The sequence below is a fragment of the Aquila chrysaetos genome, chromosome 11 (assembly GCF_900496995.4).
Source record: "Aquila chrysaetos chrysaetos chromosome 11, bAquChr1.4, whole genome shotgun sequence".
Taxonomy (NCBI): domain Eukaryota; kingdom Metazoa; phylum Chordata; class Aves; order Accipitriformes; family Accipitridae; genus Aquila; species Aquila chrysaetos.
In genome coordinates this window covers 33,031,528-33,048,332 of record NC_044014.1, presented here as the reverse complement: position 1 = coordinate 33,048,332, position 16,805 = coordinate 33,031,528, and positions in this window count along the sequence as shown.

Genomic DNA, 16,805 nt, shown 5'->3' with positions numbered 1-16,805 from the left:
CCCTCTGATTTCCCAAGTTGTGCCCTGTGTATTCATCAGAGAGTGCTATTCTTCAGTCTGCTGTGCCGTCCCTCCAGCTCTGGTACGGGACACACTGCTCTTCCGTTCGCTCGGGGGTGCCCGTGCTAGGAAATGTGTTTCCATCCTCTTGCCAAAACACATCAAGAACACTTAGCCTGATATGCTTAGACATTGCTGCAGAGGTATATAAAAAGTCGCCTGAATTAAATCTGCCCTCTCCATCTAGTTTATCTGTTAAAAAAAAAAAAGAGAGAGAGAGAGAGAGAGACACAAAAAAGATCAACTTAGTTTTAGGAGCATGAAGAAAGCAAAAACAGTGCTATGTCCTGTGTCATTGCTACTTTAAACAAGCTAATTGCAGTCACTATACAGTGAAAATAAAAATGATGGAATCATCAATTTACATTTCAAATTAGAGTCATGATTTTCTTCTTTTGTTAAAGAGAAAGGTTAAAAGGTTTGACCAGAGGAATCTCATATGTCTTTAGTGGAGTAATAGGAATGTGACTGACATAATTTTCAAATTATATAGTTTACCTTGGGGCAAGCAGTGTGAGAAAGGAAGCAGCAGGGAACTGGCATAGTGAAAACTTATCAATACTTGTCTTCTGTGATGAAGAACAAATGTTCATTTAGTCCTACACATTTTTAATTGCTCATTCCAAGTTCTGGGGGCTGGTGGGCTGGGGCGCATCCTATTTGCAGTCTCGTGATAACCAGCTGTTTCCTTGGCGAATCCATTTCTGAAAGTGAGATAATCTGATTTGAATGGAGCTGCAGATATCCACTCGTTCTGCCAAACAAGGAAAAAAGGGGGGAAAAGAAAGATTTTTCTCTGCTTCTTTCTTTGCACTCTGCCATGATTCAAGGACAGATAAAAATCTTGGCCTTGTTTCTCTCCTTGTTCGTGGCCGTTGATAGCTTTGTAAGCTTGGTTATTTTTGCTGGAAATTACAAACTCACTACATTCTCCTTGGTATAATTCTTGAATCTGCAAAACTGAGGTTGTGCCAACACACAGGATTTTGATTCTGATTCTGCAAGGAATGTAAGCAAGTGTTTGATGTAAAGCATATTTTAAGGCCACCTGTATTCAGCAGAGCTCTCAAGCAATTTGTATTGAGGACTTGCAGTGCCTAAGAGTGTGCAAAACTCCTCATAATGCTGAGGGTGTATGGGCATCTGTGCACTGTATACCTCCAGGAGTCCACCTCTTATTTATCAGATGCCACAGTTCAGCAATTTCACAGTAAATTTTTGCAAGTTTTTCACCTTCAGTTCAGAAGAAAAAATGCTTTTGTATTTCATTGTAATTTTCCTCCTAACCCCCTTGTCTGTCTTTACATTTTCTCAGATTGTTGCATTATGCTAGAACTTGGATGAATCTTTCTGTGGGCACAGATGTCCCTTACACACTGCCTGAACAGGATGGTGTGCAAACCACATTGCTCTTTCATCAGCTTCCCTCAGGCCCTGATCCATCAGAGACTAATCAACAGTCACTGAGTTGTCATGTTTTCTCCTCTCCGCACTTCCACACAGTGCTGTGCATGAATGTAAACCGAGGTACGAGTGAGTCTAAGCCTTGCACAAGCATGAACTTGGAAATATTGTGAAGTGAGGAACAAGCATAGACATGGCGCTAAAGAATGGGCCAAAGGCAGCGATGCTTTCTGGAAGGCAGACAGAAGAAATTATTTTTTTTTATTTTTTTAATTTTCTGAGGGAGAGCATGTACCTAATGGCTCAGAAGGTTGTTTGGCTTCCTAGACAAGCTGCATAGTAGAAAGAGCAGGAGGCAGGGGTGGCAGCTGGCTGGGCTCAGCTGCATTACACTGAGAACAGAAGGAGCACAGGATCAAGGAGCATTGACAAAATATTGAGGCCCAGTCTGGGGAATGCACATCCTGATAAAGAAAAGTGCTTGAAAAAGTTCATATCTAACACCTGTTTTACTGTGTGATGACTTGCTGAAGAGGGACAGTAACCGCAGCAAGACCTATCTGAGACAGGCTCTGCCAAGTGACCTGCAGAGATTTGCTCCTCCAGAGACCGATTTTGTGGGGGGATAGTCTAGGTCATCATGAGGGCACTGTGCTTATGGGTGCTTCCTCTCTGTGCTGGTAGCCTTGTCAGAGCCTTTGTGGCTATCATTCCTGAATAGCTTTTATCTCTCTGATTTTAATGTTATAAGCTCTATTCTGTCATAGACAGGGTTTTTTTTAGATTAAGAAAAGTAACATTTCACTCTCCCTGCAGCTGTGTACAGTATATTTACTGTTAGATAACAACACCCTTAAGGCAAGATTCACCCAATCCTGTATGGCTGTAAAATTACATCCCAGCCTCCCCAGAATGTCTCCACTATGAAACAGAAGTTACCTCAGTAATATGAACCCATCAGGAGCAGTGAGTGTCTCTACAGTAGAAAAATAAATTTATACTGCCTGCTTAGATGAGGAACTGTCTGCCTTAGAGTATCATTTCCATAATTAGAAATATGCTTATTTTTTGTATCTGTAAAGTATTTATTGGCTATAATTGATGAATCCCCTGTCTGGGGACTGCTTCTGGCATTGTGAGAAGGCCAGACTTCATGGTAGTAGAATAGGTCTCTCCCAACTCTTAATTTCTATCATTTAAAGGCTTCATGTGGGTGCTTTTCTAAGTTGTGTAGCAGTGGCAGTCCAAAGGTTAAATGGCTGCCTTTCAGCTTCTGCACAGCAGTTATATGGGATTACGTTTTCTCAGTGGGTCTCTAGGTACTCATAAATCACAGAGTTCCCTTGCTATGATTTCTTCCTTTTTCTGTAATCTTTTCAAGGAAACAGGTGACCTCTTCTCACTGGGATAGTGCAGATGATGATACTTTTCCCTGTAGCAAACCACAAAACTTTTTTGTTCTGTTCTTAGAAGGTTATTGTTGGGTGAAAAGAAAATCCAAATGCCATCTCATGAGAAAGAAAAGTGATAACTCACTGGTAAAAGATTTATGACAAGATCTTTGTTGCTCTCCATGTTCTGGTGGCCCACATGTCCCTTTGATGCATTTGGTAGAATCTCTCATACTAGCATGATTTCTTCATTTACTTCCTGAATTTCCTTCTGTAAATGCCAGAGTTTCTTTTTGCATAATAAAAAGATTTTGTGGGAGTTTATGTGTGTATGGGAAAGAACTTGGCAGAAGGGCACTGAATAAAATGTCTGCCTTTAGCCAGCAGTTGGTGTGATTCTGTGGCATGCTAGGTGGTCTGGCTGCACCTCATTTATTACGCTTCTATGTAAATATTAGCAGATTTAATACTTAGTAGTTCATAGTTATGCTTCTTGCAGGACATTTCTCAGTATCCATCAGTGGGTGGTATTAAAGTGTAATACACTAGACTGAGTCCAGCCAGTTTACAAGTGATTTTTTTATGTTCAGCCCATCCCTTCCTCTCAGAGCATTATTAATCTGGTAATGGTGATGTCTATGAAACTAGAAGGAGATTCTGGAAGAGAATATTACTTCCTTGCCAGATATATCTAGAAGTCAGAATAGAGAGCAGAACTGGATTGGAATTAAGTTTGCGGACTTAAGTTTGAGCCTGAGAAAAGTCTTTAAGGCTCTAGGCTGAATGGCTCTTAAGGTAATGGAAGATGTAACATTTAAAATTCAGGTACTGAGGGAAAGAGGATGGCAGCCCAAGAGCTTACCACGGAGGTCGCTGGAGGTACAGGTGGTTCAGTGACTGGGATGTGCAGACTTACTGCAGTGGTGTGTACTCATATTTGACAGTTAAGGCCTGCCTGGAAGTGCAGTCTGGCGTGGTCCAGGATTATCCCAGGTTCTGCAAGCTGGAAATTCTCTGATGAAGTGGATTTTTCTTGGGAAAAAGCATATTTGTCAAGTCTGACATATTTGGCAGAAATTTGCCAGTTTTGAGGAGCTTCTGACAAAACACATACAGGAATTACTGGAAATGAACCTGGTTTGTGGCTGTTAAAAATGGTCCATTGCTCTAGAGTAGGGGGTTCTGGAGTGCCTAGTGATGGTGTGCTGACTGCTCTTTGAGCGCCAGCGGTGTAAAGGTGGCTCCCACTATTTTGATTGCTTTGAAGCTTTCAGAATCTAGAGGTATCGCTCTAGGGAATCTGCTCCAGGGCTTCCCTGTCCTTGTTTCAGCACAAGGTGGCCCATGCGTTACAGTTGGAAGACCTCTCAGACATCCAAGTGTCTGCTCTGCTAAAGGCAGATGAGACTGCACAAATTTAGATTGGCTTTGGAAATCTGGTGAGCAAGCTGTTTGTCAAGGGGCTGTCATTTTGCAGTCAGTGGCTAAATGTTTACAGTTTGGGGTGCTGGGAGCAGAGTATAAACTAGAGGGGCCTATGATACCAAGTTGCAGGAGAGGTGATGGGAAAGCTGTCATGGATCAGCAGGTTCCTGCCAAAATACAAGATGGGTGTGACCCAGCCAGAAGTCGGAAGGGTAGGGACATGAGCCAGTGTTTATCACTTGGTGGAGGAATTGCAAGGCACCTTGGCATAACATCCAAAGACAATACAGTGCCTGGGAGTACTTTCTCCTTTCAAAGAAAAGGAAATAACGGGCATGATTGTAAATCATACCATGTCTCTCCTGATTTGAGGCAGCACTAGGTCACTTAACTGAAATCATTGTCAAATATCAAAAATAGTATATGACAAGTAATAGATTGCAGAACTAAAAATATTTGCTGAAAAATTCATAGAGACTGATTCTTCTAAGACTTCTTTATGCTACTTTTGAGGAAAGAACAAAATAACACTTTCCTGAGAAATAAAGATAATTATTATTTAAGGGACAAAATTTTGCATGGACTGACCCTTTAGTGTAACAGCAACTTTAAGAACAGGTCACAGCCCTCAGTCTTAAGAATTTAGCAGCTCTCAAGCTGAAAGCTCTGTTAATCCAGAGAATAAGAGAAAGCAGATCAGCTTTCTTGAGCTTTAATACAGCAAACTGCTGCCAGTCAAGTAAATTGATCTCAGAAAGGAAGGAACAACAGAATTTGGAAGTGCAATAAAAAATAAGATGTGATCATAAAATGCAACATAAAAACATATGTTTAATGCATTTTTATTTTTTATTTTCCATTTAGCGTTGTGATTATGCCATAGCTAACAGCAGCCGTTACAGAAATCGGTGGCAGACAGGCTGAAATACTGTTTCAATTACCCTGCTCACAGCAGCTCACCCCAGCCCAGCTATAAATAACTAGTAGATCCTCCGTTGCTCCATGGATTAAGATTAAAGATATGCAGATAATTTAAACCCTCAACATATACTCCTCCACTGCAGAACGTATTTTGAAGCCAATTGCTTGTGTCCCCCAAAACAGAGTATACTGCTAGGAGGCTACCATCAAATGAGGCATTAGGCTAATAATATTTTATGACAAGGTAATGATAGACTAAGCCAAAGCATTTCATCTCTCTCTATGTTGCTTTGTGTTAGATAATTAGGAAATGTGTTTTTCCCTCCTTTTAACCTCTTCAGACTCCTGGAGAAATGAGCCAGTCTGTGCCTGTGTGTGACATGCTGTCTCCACAGAAGGGAGCTATATTCCACCAACTAGGCTGGAGGGAAGCTTGTTCCTCAAAATTCTAGTATGTTTAATCTGTTTCAGTTAAGATGATAACTAATATAAACACTTGCAAACATAGCTCCTGCATTCTGCTGCCCCCCCCCCCCCCCCCGCCGCACCCCCACCCCGGGAGAGTGGGTGCTGTGCCCCTGGACATCCAAATAACACAAGAAGCTAAATTATGCATGGGAACAGCATCCCCCCTGAAGTTTTCTTACTGTCTGAGTATCTCTGGGCTTACAATAAGCTGTATCCTGAGATGTAGGAGAGGAAGAAAACACAAGACATTATGGGAGCCGAGTCAGATGTGAGACCAAGCCTGTTAAGCTGTGTGCTATGAATGCATTGCTTAGAGAAAGTGCTGGCTAATTGACTGAGAGAACATAATTGTCTTTGAGCTACCTACAGAAAACTGGTAATTTGATGCAGAATATTGCAGTGTATACTTTGAGCAGACCAAGTCCTTTTCAGGTTCTTGTCCTTAGCTCTAAAGTTAACTTGGGATTTATATTGATGGATATCTTTCTAGAAACAGGCAGCTCTTTCTCACTAGACTGGTGAAAGAGGAAAAACACAGTTTTCTTCCTACTCTTCAGATTTTACTGAATACATCGGTGTTAAGAGCCCATATCCAGGATGTGCGAGACATGATTTTACTGCCCTCAACTTGACAGGATCACAGTCTGCATGTTGTATGGGCTAGTAGAGTGCCCTAGACATCAGCGTCTGCTGAGTTTTTTTATTTTCAGCAAACAGCAAAATATTGATTGAAGCCAAGTAAGAGTGAGAAGTAATGTGGGTAGCTAACTCCTTTCTTTAACTGCAAAGTCTTGGATTTCAGGCTTATTTATCTCACAATAAATGTCCTTGCATTTAGCTTCTTTTTCTCCTCTCGAAGATGGAAGTTAGAGTCAGCACACTATGCTGTAATTAATTTTCTTTTTTCTTTTGTTTTCTGTGATTCAGGGAGTATTTTCAACTTTTAACAGGGAGGTTAGATAATACATTTTGGTTTAAACATTAGGGAATTTAACTGGGATCTTGTTTATAGTCCCTGCAGAAAGGGAAGTACATTGAATCTGAATCTGCCACGTTTTAGATAAATTTTTCAGTTACTGTGCTATGAGCTAAGAGCAGGAGATTGGCAGAGAGCCATGCTGGGGTGTAAAAAGCAGTAAATTACTGAGTTTGTGAGGTCTGCTGTCTGTTTGACCTGGGCAGCTTACTTCTCAGGATGTTGTGGATACATGGAGAGGCAGACATATAGGACACTTGAAGAGCTTAGATAACTAGGAAAATCCAGTTCCTAGGTTAGCTGGGTTAACTCTGATCCTCTGTATACGTTCATTTTGCTCATTCCCATCCCTTTCTGCACTACTTTGATATAATTATTGCTGGTATTTCTGAACATCTAAATGCTTTATATATCCTAAAGGAGTTTGAGATGTCTGCATGATTTATTGGTGCACTGATTAATTAACCCCATGTTTTACTGAAGGTAATTTGCTCAAACTTCTCAGCACACATATGCTGGGTACATGAATACCTTTATTCTTTCTCCTTTTGCAGTGAAGTTGTGCTGATTTATACTGCATGAGGATGTGACCAGATAAGTGTGTGTGTACACAGGGGGGAAATACAGTGAGTAAAGGAAGAAGAAGGAAAATAGCATTATAGGAATGTTCGGACTCTGATTAGTGTCAGTGAATAAAGGAATGCCCTCAGATATAGTACTGCTTCATGGGGATATGAAATGGTCAAAGAGACATAATCGGCTAGAGGACGTCTGTGACACTTTATTCGCTTCTTGTCAGCATGCTTGCCAGAACAATGGATGAGATATTTACAGAGAAGGAGAAGTCTGTTCTCTTTTGTTGATGTTGTCATGTTTTTGCAGTATGACTTCTTCCCCCTTTTGGGGTTGCAACGTTGAGACATCACATTACATACACCACCACTTTCAGTGGGAAGATGAAAGTACAGCATGCAGTAAATAGTTCAGGAGTGAGAGGAGGTATTTGTAACCATGACAAGGAGTATGTCTATGAAGAAAAGAACCAGCATCCTCAGATAGTCTTGAGAGATTTGGGGACCTCATGTTGCTGGAGTTCCTGAAGAAGACAGTTATGGACAACTTCATAATTGCATAGGTGTGTGGAGTGTCCTCTGCACTGAAAAAATGACCCCAAGCTTGATGTTTGTTTAGAAGACACACAGATGTATTTGATTGTTGTCTGTGAAAGTGTCATATACACAGATCATTAATCCAAGGCTCCAATCCATTGCCCTATGATGAGGTAATTTGCTGTAAAGCATGATTGTAACTCCTGTACTTAAAACATGAGTATTAACAGCCCTCCAAATGAGGTCAAAAAGTCCTGTTCTGGGCTGCAGCTGGTTTTGTACTTTAAAAATACTGCTATGAAACGGCTACTTTACTTTTGCTCCAAATGAGACTTTAAAATAAAAGGCAATTTGTTTAAAAAATAACGACAAGAGGGTTTTTTGCCATAAATGCAGCCCTGAAGCTTTTGTTGTGGTAGGACTCAGCAGAGTCCAATCTAAAAATATGCTGATCACCTGAAATTCCCAGGGGTATAGTGGTGAGTACTAAGAAGTCTGAGCCATTGTGGAAACTCAGTGCCCTTGCTGCAGGCTGAGAATTAACCCTGCTTCTGTGGAGAGAAAAGACCACAGCTGTCTGCCCCAGGTTCCTCTTCATGAGGGGAGTGAAGCTTTCCCCCAGCTGAAGTAAATCATTGGAGCTCCCAGGCAAAGGCTGTAAGAGAAATGCACCCATGTTGCTCTGCTTTTCATGTGCATTAAGTATTGGTGGGAAGGAGTCACGCTAGCTGCGGTATAAGGCAGAGAGAGTAGGAGTAGTCAGATCTTGCTGAGTTTTCTCTAAACAGCTTAAGATTTTAGATGCTTTTAGGAAAGACTTGGTATCACCTCTGGGTAAGTATAGTGAGGGACTAATTTCTGTGGTGGGAAAGCTTAGGTGCCAGAGGGCTGTTTCAAAGGAATCGGTTGAATCGCCTTGAGCAAAGTCAGGCAAGCTAAGTTCCCTCTCTTCCAGCTCCACACATTGCATTAATCTCTTGTGACAATGCAGTTAAGTGAGGGAATTCTCTTTAGTCACTGAAAAGAGCAGCAAAGACAGTTACCATGGTGGAAAGTGCAGAGACTTAAGAAGCCTAAGGGGGATTGACAGAGCTTTGCAAAGCACATTTGTTTTCCTAAATTTTTTGGGGTTGAGGAGGGGTCAAGAGTTATGAAGTCTCTTGGTTTCTTTTCTATCTGGGTTTTAAAACTACATGAAGTAGACACAATTTATGAAGTTTACCATTACAAAAATGTAAGATATGCCATGTAGAAAGAGTCTGGCTTCCTTTCAAAACAGCAGCAAACTGAAGAGGCTGGATACGAAGTGCTTCTTGCTTGTCTGTATTGTATTGCTTCTTAGCAACTGCTTTCTAAGTGCTCTCTTCCACACCTAATGGCACTAATGCCATTACAGATGGCTCTGTACGAGATGTAGACAGGCCATTTGAAAACAAGTCATCTTTCTGACAGATGTCTGTTTTCATCATTTCCTTGAATCAGCTCAGAGTTTCGCATCTTTTAATTTCAGGGAATAAAGTAAGGTGTGGTCTGTACCCATCCGAGGGAGTGTTTTGAAAGTCAAAAAGTGGGCAGAGAAGCCACAGTCTGTGCCTGTCTCTGCTTGGGTGAACAGAGCCTGCTATCACGAACATTTCTGACCTGAATGCAAATTCAAAATTCAGTTCCTGCACATAGTCTCTATTTGAGCTTATTATTCACTGTTCATTTGTCTGATTCCTGCCAACAGTCACATACTCTGGCGTGTTCAGCTGGAGAAAACATGAAATGGGTGTAAATACTGTTGATGTGAATTCACCAAGGTATTCAAGTGACTGTTTCTGTTAGTTCTCCCTCAGTTCTGTTTGTTGCCATGCAGTCAGTTCTCAGCCATTGTTCTGTAGAGGAATATACCAAGGCTCAAAACGTTGTAATTAATGCAAAATGAAGAGTAGGAATAAGGTCATATCACAGGTCAAACTTAAAGCACTCATTGCTCCATTGTGCATCTGGTGACTGAAAAAAGTGTTTAAGTCCTGGCTTTCCCAGCTCCTCATTTTATCTGAGCTGGAAGGCCCTCTCTTATTCTGCACATGTACCATGAAAGCCTACTGTCTTTACTTCTTTCACCACCTTTTTACCCATTGTCTGCTAAGAAGTACAATGCTGTCCTTTAGTTTGTGTTTTTCCTCCCTCAAAGTAAGGCAATAAAGGAAGTTGCAGAGTGGGGTTCTTAAAATGCATGCCACTGCCTGGTACCAATATCAGACAGACATTTTGCTTCCAGTTGTACCTGGCAGCATGTAAGCAGTGACTGTGAGCTTGTAAAATGGGGACCTAAGTGCCCCTTCTATGTAATTTGTACCATTGCCTTGTTACTTTTTTCCCAATACAATTAGTTTTGAACTGAAAACCCTGTTTTCTTTTCTTGTGTTTTTGTGCAAGAAACCTGTTGTTCTCTGCACCCCCCCCCCCAGCCCCCCCCCCCCCCCCGCCCCCATAAGTAAAAAATCCTGCATTTTCATTTTTATGGTTGAGTTGTTTGGCAGGTTCCCTCATGCTCTAATGAATTAGAGTTGTTCCAAGGTCGCTTCTCTTTGGTATTGTTAGACTTTGGGAGAGCAAGGCAACCTGGTTTAGCTGCTTTTTTAGCCTGTTTCTCAGCTGACACTTTTCTCTCTAATTCAAAGAACAGATGGTTCTGCCATTGCCTGGCCTTTCTTTCTTTCACCTTCGACAGCTGAAGTACTGTATGTCCGTTCTGCTGTGATACCTTATTTCCATAGCGATGATTTCCTTGTGGTCAGTGGATTCTCTTTAACCAGTACAGCGATTTGAGAGCTTTTTTTTTTAATCTGGTCACATCCATTGAAGGAGCTCTCCCAGATCGAAAGATCGGTTGGCAACAGAGGAGTTAGATCATCTCCTGTGGCAATTGGTGCGGGGCTGGGATTGGATCAGGCAATAGCACTGAAGTCCGAGTTCTGATGAGAACATGTTGCTGACCCAATCAACAAAACGTATCAGATGGAGTGGCAAATGGTTTACTTTTATTATCCAAGGGTTCACTTTCCCACTTGGAACAAGCGCTTTTCATTCTGAAGTTACTGTACAGCACAGCGATTAATGTGTTTTCATAATCTGCAACCATTTAGAATGAAGTGAAGGAAATTCAAGCAGACACCAAGTTGTCAAAAGACAACTGAAAGTAGGTCTGGGGCCTGTGCTAGTTATATTGCTGCTTTCACTGTGCACGTGTCATCATTCACAGCGTATAGAGAAGACAGAGATCCCTAAACTACTTTTTCTCAGCTTACACACCAAGATGTGATGAAGTGGTTAATTCCATTCCAGAAGCACAGAAATGCCATGGATAATATGTACAGAAAATAAGATCAAAGTCTGACTATATTCCTGATAGTTAATGTGAAATAAAACCAGGCATGCTTTTGCCAGTTGATCTGCAATTGGATGGCTGAAAAGAATTTGAAGAACAAGTGCCTGTAATCATGCTTTTAATTGTGGATAATACATTCTGTGTTATGGCACAGAGTTACAAAGCGTGGCGCTTCTCTGGGAATTCCTCCGTCAAACAGTGTCAGGACGAATGAGAAGTAACACCCTGAATTCTCCTCCAAGGGCTACAGCAGCTGTGGCCATCTGCAGAGAAATCACTGGACTAAAGCGGTGGGCTATTTCTGAAACAGCTTCAGTAAGTTGCAGAGGCTTCATTTCCACAAAATCCCTTCCCAGGAGTTTTCTCTGAATCTCAGGTGGCTGTGATGTCGCTCCAAAACGATGAGCATTGTGAAGAGACTCAGCAGGAACAGCCGCTGCCTGGCGGAAAAGGGTATGGGGCAGAGGACCTGCAGTGATCGCCACATCGTCACACGTTTTGCAACCTGGAAGCATGTGCAGTAATGGTTGTAGCTCATGTGGGCAGGGCAAGGGGGGGCTAAAGGGCTCCTCTTCTGTCATGATAATAGGTACCTGGTTCTTAAAACCTCTTATAGTTCTGTGTTTTGATTCAAATATTAATTGAATCAGATGAATTTGAGTTGGGTGCCCATAAGCAGATCTGCATTTAGATCTCTGCGTGCTTGGCCCTCCTGCCACACTGAATTCCTTTGTGAAGACTGGCTGCTTTATCAAAGCATGTGCTCCCCATCTGACTTAGGGTGCCCGTCATATTTTTCACAGCATTAGGATTCATTCCTTTGTGAGAAGAGGTCTGTGGATTTATTGTGTTCCATCAGGAAGCTCAGACTTCAGGATTTCCTCATTTGCAAGCCGTATCAAGATGCCACCATTGCATATACAGGTTGTTGCAAGTCCTTCATGCCAATTAAGGTGCCTGTACAAGGGCAAAGCAGGCATCTGAAGAAGACTCCACTATTTGTTCAGGCCAGAGATGTAGTTTTTGTGCTAATAGCAAACACACCTCTGAGTTGAAAGTGTTAGTCTTGGTCATTCCAGGCACCTTACACCAATACTTTCCTACCAAAAGTAGCACAGGAGAGTGATGTCTAATAACAACTGGAACAGTGGCAATGAAAAGGTGCCTTCTGCCTTGTGTTCAGTACACTGAACAAAGCCTGAGCAACTGCGCTTTTGGGAGAGAAAAGTGAATCAATAACCCGATGAGGACTGTCAGGTAATGCTGTTGTCTGCAGTGCCTTTAATGGTTTTGGTCAATAAACTGCAATTATTTTACAAATATGTGTTGTGTTCACTTCTAAATCTATCTCTCTGCTTCCTGTATTAATTTTTAAAAATGAGAAATATCCTAAGTGCTTGCATCGTATGAAATCTGTATTTAAAATCAATTGGTGTATAACAAAGGGCCTGCCTGTGCTTATTCAAAGAGCACTCATATGAAGTGCCGTGTCTTCTGTAATACATTTTCCCCCATTTTTTTAATACACAGTTCATAATAAATCATCATTTGCAAATTTTCAGAGACACTTCAAAAATATATATTCTTTCTGCCTTCATTTTCTTTGGAGGTTGGAATTTGTCCAAGTATCACAATATAACTTGCTTCACAAAATTTAAAAGAAGAAAGTAATCTCCAGACACCTCTACTATGTGAATCTCTGCCTAAATAATTTTTATTTCTGCTGTGCTGTAAACTTCGATGTATACCCCCTTCATTTTAGATTAATAATGTAACAATATAAAGATTCTTTGAACTATATTTCACATTTAGTTGCTCAAGGGGAATTTGCTTTTCCCTTTAAATATTAAAAAGCAGCAATGGGAAGGTAGAAGAAGAGGACACTGTTAGTTTATTTAAAACAGAAACTAAGCTCAGCACAGGAGGTAGGGTTTTGCCTTCTACTCTACAAAGTAAATCAACACGATAGCTTTCAAATATTTAAAGGTGTGCTACTTACACAAACATGCAGGTATCTAAAAAAATAGCAAGACTGATCTTATCCTTAGCTAGTAATCTTCCCCCTCAGTCCTCGCAAAGGATCAGCAAGAGCAAAGAAAAGCAAAAGATTATTGGCAAAGAGGCAATTAGAACATTTTCAAAGATGCAGAAAGGTGGTAGGCGGTGTTTCCAAGTACCTGGGTATCCAGCTCCTTTGAGAGTTGGAATATTTCTCCTGTGTTATTTACCATTAGTTAAGTGAATAGTGGACACAAGCCCCTGACCTTACTGAAAGAAAATATTCTGATAATTGCCATTGAAACCTTTTGCTAAAAGAATTTTCTTCTGCAAAACTTTTTGGTTTCCTAAAGCGTATTCCAGTGGAAGCAAGATCTTCTTGAATATTCTTGACATTTTATCGTTGAAGAACCGTTAAAATCTGGTCTCATTTGCCCGTGTGGGTTAATGGGGTAAAGGTAGGAGGGGGGAGGAAATAGAGAAGAGAACCATTGCAACAGACAGAAGCATTGAAGTCCTAATGGAAAAGGAGAGATGTTGGCCCCATCTGGCATTCAGCGTCTCCCAGCCAGCTCCTTTTTGTAGGAACTGGCATCTACGCAGACAGCCCTCCTTGGGGTTTTGGCATTTAGGGTTAGTCTAACTGACGCAGAAGGTACTGACCCTGTGTATGCTGGCAACAATGCATGGGCTCAAAAAGGCACAGTATGCTCCTAAACTGCAAGGAGTTTACGTTAGAGAAGGATGACTATAAATCTTGTCACTTTAGAACAAAATGGCTCCCACCAGCAGAGTCCCTGTTTCAGCAAACGTCTCTAGGCTGATGCTTGTCTTCGGTGGCTGATGTGTTTAAGCCACAGTATACTTACCTTTCTGCTTTTTCTACCTTTTCTGTGGTTTGAGATTAGCTACTCTATATTTTATATCTACTGTATGTTTTTACATAATATGGAAAAGTAACTTGATATCCCTATATAAGGTTTTATTCCACTGGCAAAAACAGTCATGAAAATATTTTGTGGACTATTTTTGACATGGACCTTTTGCCGCCTTTCCTGGAAAAAAAAATAGCTGCCTACTTACAATCCTAAGTGCATGGTGAGCTTTGAGAAATTATGACAGTGTCCAGAGTGCATGCCTGACTCTCACGTGCTCACTTGCATGCTTTTCCTTATTCATTCTAATTCCTGACATCTGGCAACAGCGATGTGAATTCTGCAGTTCCTTTATATTACAATGGGCATCCTTTCATGAAACTGCAACTTCAGTGGCAGAAGGAGTAGGAGCACCTAGAGACATGACTGGTGGTGATGAAAAGGTAATATATTTCTGGATTGTGTTTCTGGAATTAAGAAGGATAGCACGTATGGAAAAGCGTTTGGAGGTCTGCTCTTGGAGTGTACTAGTGCGTGGACTGGTTGAGTGGAACCTGGAAACACAGCATCAAATTGCATCTTGCGATAGTTAAAGGTGGAAAATTGACTGTCCAGAGACACAACGGCAAAAAGGACCCTAGACCAAATCCTCCCCATTTCCAGAATGCATTATGTGTTTATGCATCAGTAGGATACGGCCATTGCTATTTTAAAACAACAGCTTAGAATTTCGAAGGCTTTCCTATTTTTTCCTTATAGCCTGCTAACCATGTTTTCAAGCTTTGTATTAGCCATTTGAGAGACAAAATTGTAGCTCTTTTAAATGGAAGGAAATTTTTCATCCTGTTCAACGCTTGTTTAATTTCTCTTCATGTGTTTGGTATGAGATATTTTAAAGTATAGTTACGTAGGTCCTGGTGGTGTACCAGGACTGTGTTCTAAGGGAGGGGAGGGCTGGATATTGCTGTTCTCTTTGTGGTCAGTGGGTGTTTTCTTGGAGCTGAAGCTTTCTTGCAACAAATCAAGACTATTGAATTTTTGCTGCAGCTTTTAAAACAATTGGTAAGATTTTGTAGTTGCTTCAGGGTGTTCAAAAGGTTCAATGGCTGCAGTGCCAGACTTGTAAGCTTTTGAAAAGTAGCAAATAGATTCACAGACAAGCTGTGCTGTGGGAGAGCACAGGGCCCAGTGACTGCATTCCCTAGAGCCCAGGCTGCGCTTTAGTATTTAGTACGTCCTAGGAATTTTCATGAGTTGTTCATTCTTGTCCACCTAGTCTCTGTAAAAGATAATGGGATAATAGTCTTCCCTAGATAGAGAGGTGATGATGCTTTCACATCTGCCATGTCTCTGTACACCATTGGAAAAGGCTTGAAAATGGTAAAAAGGGACACATCAGAATAGGCTGGACCTTTTCCAGAAGCATTTTGTCAATGACAATCCTATTTGGTTGCTTTCAAAACTGGAGGAAACTTTTCAAGGTTTTCCAGGCAAGATTCACAGATGCCCTCAGTATTCAATGGGTACAAATAAAAGAGTGAAGAGGGACTTATGGCTCCCTGATTTGAGACTGACTTTGTTCTGGCCTTGGCAGAGGCTAGAACAGCTTGAATGCTATCCATTAGGTATGGGCCACCAGAGGCCAGCTCTGACATGCTGTGACCACGCCTGAATGTGCTCTATGCACAATCTCTTTCTTTTATAAAGCAAGTACATTTTTCACATGGAAAGGAATAATACTATCTCTTTTTTACTGATAAGTATTTTATGTATGAATATACATACATGCATATTTACATTATAAGTATTTGAGCTACCCTTTCTATGTGATACACGAGCCAGCTATATCAGTTACTCTCTCTGGATCCTTTTTATTCACCTCAGTAACTCAACTGGCAATATGGTGCCTGCTTCTCCACAGATGATCCTGGGGCATAAAAAAGGAGCTAATGCAAATGCAGTAGCTTCCCCGTCACAACAGAAATGTGGAAAAGAAAAAAAAAAAAAAAATCAATGTTGCCAAGTGAGCAGAATCGATAGGGAAAGCAAAGTTAGCATCAGACTGCTTGTAGAACATTACCAGCAGTATGAAGTTGCTTGTATCCCACAGAACAGCCACAATAAGGTGAGTTAAAAACTTGCTAATGAGTCTGGCAAGCCTGTAAGGTAGAGGCGGTGTATTGAATTCAGATTGGCATGGGTTTCAGCAGACTTTACAAGCCCCTGGAGGATTTTTAAACGAAAGATAATGTTTTGGCTCTGTGCACTATTTGCAGCTCAGGAATAATCAGAACAACGAAGTATGGCTTGCCTTAACATCTGTGCCTTGCAAAGGTGCAGGCAGAAACTGATAAGCCTAATCATATTAGTAGTTGTGTTCATATGTTATTTTCGTGCCATGCAAAGTATATAGTTTGTAAGAGCTGACCTAAAAAGTCAACTCTCTATTGAATAGAACAGGAAAGCAATAACCCCTCTGGCTTGTGAGCAGAGGCCTGCAAGGAGAAAAGAGGGGTGAGCGACCAGCAGTAGCACTCAAATGCAAGCATTGTGGTGCTTCTTTCACAGATTTCTGATGGGAATTCTTTACTGTATTCGCAAGGCTTTCATCATAGCAAAATAGGCTGTATGCTCCCTCTTTGCCTGCCTGCCTCTAAGTAAAAAATGACAGCCTTAGTAGCAAGAAACAGGAGGTGGCATGATATTCTCAAAAACATGGCTGGTTTTATTCAGAGGAGAGGGGATGGCTAAAATGAAGTAAATGCTTCCTGCCTTACCAGTTTTCTCCTTTTAAGTAAAAAT